Raw genomic sequence first — 5,000 nt, 5'->3', positions numbered from 1 at the left:
AAAGGTGATAGGCCTCCTGCTTCTCCAAATAAGCACGTGTACAATCATCATTGAACCATGGTTTGTCCTTCACTCGGTACCTTAGCACACGAGAAGGGATACGCCTATCAGTTATATTGACTAGATTCTCATTCAAGGGGACAACAGGATCTACACTATTATATAAATATGACCAATTAAAGCACAAAAGACCTTGCAAAATTTCATTCCAGTCTGCGTGGGATTTTACATAAATTTTACAAGAGTATGATATATCAGGGACAGGCTGCTTAGTGTTCACTACTAATGAAATCAAGGCATGATCAGAAGTCCCAACTGGAGAACCAACCTTACTAGTTATAAAGCCACGGGTGTCAGTGTGTACTAAGTCCAAGCAATTCCAGACATATTGTGGCGGGATGTTTAAAAAACAAGCCCCACACCCTGAATCACACTTACTGACAATGGTCTCCACAAAACAAACTTTCCCCTTACGTAATCTATAACCAGACTCTTGGACAAAAGGACAAAAAAAAAAAAAACATAACCTTAAAACTATAATTCTTAAACCTTAAAATAAATCATAAACCATCCACATTCAAAATAAATACTTTAAACCAATCAAAACTTAACACTTTAAACTAATCAAAACTTAACACTATAAGATAAATAAAACTAAATATATAATTAACAAAAAAAAACCTTTCCGCAATCTAATAAATCCTAACGAAACTTAAAACTAACCGCAACCCAAACATGAAAACACAAAACACATATATATTTCGAGTTCAACACCAAAATTTGTATGCTCATATATATTATTTGCAACACAGTCGTTCACAAACTGCCGAACTGTCTTTCCCGGCACAACCCTCAATCTGTGATTAACAGGTTAAACTGTATGGCAAGTTGCCACCACTGCCTCCCTAATTGGGGTCGTAATCATCATCGTCATCATCCTTATCATCATTATCATCATCCGAAAATTCCTTCTTACAGCCAAGTCGTTACCAATTAAATCCAAATCTAAAATAGCAGTCAGTTCCAAGTCCCTTATAACAAGCCAGGTCATCAATCAATGTTCAAAATATCTCTCTCAAAGGAGGAATCGCAGCTCAGAATATAAATAATCACTTCCTTGCTGGTAATAAAGAATAATAGTAAATCCAGCAATCAAACACACAACCGCCTCTATCAGCAGTCAATCAAAAAAAGCATTCGCTCCGAAACATTCACCACTGTCGTAACCTAACTAAAAAATGTAAACAAACAATCTCATTTAAACCAACAGTCTTTCTCACCACAAACGATCGTTAACCTAACTACTTTCGCTCGCTGACACAATCTCTCTCTCTCTCTCTCTCTCTCTCTCTCTCTCTCTCTCTCTCTCTCTCTCTCTCTCTCTCACACACACACAGGATTTGGCAAAAAACAAAAAATAAAAATAAAGCAAAAATAAATCCTCCACATTCCTCCCCCCTTACTTTGCCAAATCCTTCTCACACAACACTTACATTATTTTTTTCATAACCCAGTCGCAGTCGGGAACGGGACCTCTACTCCGAGTAACTGGGCCCCCATATACTCTCTCATTCACTTCTTCCTTATCACAATCATTCGCTACATTAACACTATTCTTATCTAAATCCCTATCATCTAATATATCATGTACAATCCCATCTACCTCGTTCTCGTTTGGCCCTATAATTACACTCATTTCTGTAAACAGTTCATCCATTTCATCAAAAACATTCTCAACTTTAGCAAAAGATTCATTCATGCTACTAATCATTCTCCTGTCTCTCATTCTCGCATTCGTCATCCTTTCTTTTACATCACCTAAGGAAAAGCCACACACACTATAGGTATCAATAATACTCAGCCATGATTCATCTGTATTAACACATTTATCTTCCATACACACTTGCACATTTACACCCTTGTCATACTTATTTCTATTCTCACTTTTACTTATAAAATTTCCCCTTTTTTCATCCTTACTTAAAACTTTCAAACACCTCTTTTTCCTATATTCAACTAACACTAATTGTTTATTTTCCAGTCCTAACTTTTCATGCATTTTAGATTCATACTTGCTCATTTCTAACCAATTACTCATCCCATTCTCACAAACATTAATCCTATTCCTTCCACACACACAGGAGGACTCACCCAGCTGAACCCTCTTACACTCTAGTTTCCCGAACATCCTGGCTGACTTACTCCCTTCTTCCTACATACTCTAGCTACATGCCCTTCTGCACCACATTCAGTACACTTACCCCGCGGCTCCTTGCACATTCTAGCATAATGACCATCCTTACCACAATTACCACAAATCACATTCATACGATTACTACGACATCCACTCGCCACATGCCCAGTCATACCACACCGATAACATTTTACCCCTTTCTCTTTCTTACACTCGCTAATTCTATGCCCTACCTCACCACATCCAAAACAAGCACCAGGAGCCCATCTACATTCATTCTTCTTATGTCCTACTTTCCCACATCTATAACACTTTTCATCACGGACACGGCTATCTGACATACCTCGATGTGCACTCACACTCCTATCCCTATTGCGCCAATTACCCTGCCTAAATCCTTCATTTGTCCTTACAGGTATTCCCGCATTACTTGCCCTAACACTCCTATCTACTACATTATCAGCTACCCTCATTGGTCCTCTCAAAATTGCATCTTTATAACTACCAAATTCTATTACACTTTCTTCCATTCCAGTTCTTACACTCACAGATTTACTTTCTTTCATGCACCTATCTAACTCATAATCCTCAACTATCTCTAGTATATCATCCCATGTCAATCTCTCTTGCGTCCACCTCATTTTCTCTTTGCGTTTCAAATTAATAAATTCACACACATTCTCAGGTACTGTTGCCAAAAACTTCCTCATTAACTCCTTATTCTCATTTATACCTTCATCCCCATACTTCTTCCTAGCTAAAGTTTCCAACCTACATACATAAATCGATATAGCTTCTCCTGCATTCATCCGTGCTTCATCAAAATCATTCTTACGCTTATACTTAACACTCCCTTTCATACGTTTTACCTGCTCAATTATTCTCTGTTTCACACTTTCATAATCAACGTCCCCTACACTCATTATCACTCCATACATCGTCAACAAATACCCAGTCAAATATTCTCGTAACTCCCTAGCCCAAACTCTTTTACTATCACCATACTTATCCTGACAATACCTCTCATACTCCTTGAAAAAATCATATACATCCCTACTGCTATGCTCATTGAACCTTTCACACCGAGGTACCTCTCTCATAAACACAGTCTTACACACATCACGTTCATTCTCACTGCTATCATCACTGTCTACTCCCTTGTTACCTTCTTCCTCATTCGAATATAATGAATCCACTTCCACACTTAAATTCCTATCCTTAACCATTCCCTTCTTACCCTTTTTCTTACTTACCACTTTCACCCATTCACAATCATCCTTGCTATCAGCCTGATACTTTTTTTTCTGCTTCTTCACATCACTTTTACCTTTCCTTTCATCTTTCCTCTCACCTTTCTGTTCATCCTTACTATGCCTAATTCCCTTATCTTCAACATCATCATCACTATTACTACTATCACTATCACTTCCTTTCCCATTATCACCTACCTTATCCTTCTCTTCCACTACCAACCCATTGCCCGAAGCTGAGGACACTCCTCCGACTGCACCTTCACCTATTATAGTTTTCATCATCCCCATGACTTGCCCCATCATATCTTCCATTCGTTTCTCTATTCGTTCTTCATTCTCTCGCATCCTCATCTCAACACATTCTTCCACTCTCTCTACTGTCCCCTTTAACTCCCTAAGCTCCTTCTGCATCGCCGCATTCTCCCAGTTCAACCTTTCATTCTCTATTAGCAACCTCTCCTCACGCTCCTTACTCAGCCGCAATTCCTCCTCCAAAGCCTTTAATTTACCTTCCATTTTTCATCAACCTTATATCTAAATTCTGTCCTTCGTCCAACAGTCCAGCTTCTATCCCACCTCGGCAGTCCCTGTTCGGGCGCCAAAATAATGTGGCGGGATGTTTAAAAAACAAGCCCCACACCCTGAATCACACTTACTGACAATGGTCTCCACAAAACAAACTTTCCCCTTACGTAATCTATAACCAGACTCTTGGACAAAAGGACAAAACAAAACAAAACATAACCTTAAAACTATAATTCTTAAACCTTAAAATAAATCATAAACCATCCACATTCAAAATAAATACTTTAAACCAATCAAAACTTAACACTTTAAACTAATCAAAATTTAACACTATAAGATAAATAAAACTAAATATATAATTAACAAAAAAAAACCTTTCCGCAATCTAATAAATCCTAACGAAACTTAAAACTAACCGCAACCCAAACATGAAAACACAAAACACATATATATTACGAGTTCAACACCAAAATTTGTATGCTCATATATACTATTTGCAACACAGTCGTTCACAAACTGCCGAACTGTCTTTCCCGGCACAACCCTCAATCTGTGATTAACAGGTTAAACTGTATGGCAAGTTGCCACCACTGCCTCCCTAATCGGGGTCGTAATCATCATCGTCATCATCCTTATCATCATTATCATCATCCGAAAATTCCTTCTTACAGCCAAGTCGTTACCAATTAAATCCAAATCTAAAATAGCAGTCAGTTCCAAGTCCCTTATAACAAGCCAGGTCATCAATCAATGTTCAAAATATCTCTCTCAAAGGAGGAATCGCAGCTCAGAATATAAATAATCACTTCCTTGCTGGTAATAAAGAATAATAGTAAATCCAGCAATCAAACACACAACCGCCTCTATCAGCAGTCAATCAAAAAAAGCATTCGCTCCGAAACATTCACCACTGTCGTAACCTAACTAAAAAATGTAAACAAACAATCTCATTTAAACCAACAGTCTTTCTCACCACAAACGATCGTTAACCTAACTACTTTCGCTCGCTGACACAATCTCTCTCTCTC

Source organism: Palaemon carinicauda, chromosome 41 (assembly GCF_036898095.1).
Source record: "Palaemon carinicauda isolate YSFRI2023 chromosome 41, ASM3689809v2, whole genome shotgun sequence".
NCBI classification, from domain to species: Eukaryota; Metazoa; Arthropoda; class Malacostraca; order Decapoda; family Palaemonidae; genus Palaemon; species Palaemon carinicauda.
This window is presented reverse-complemented; position numbering follows the sequence as displayed.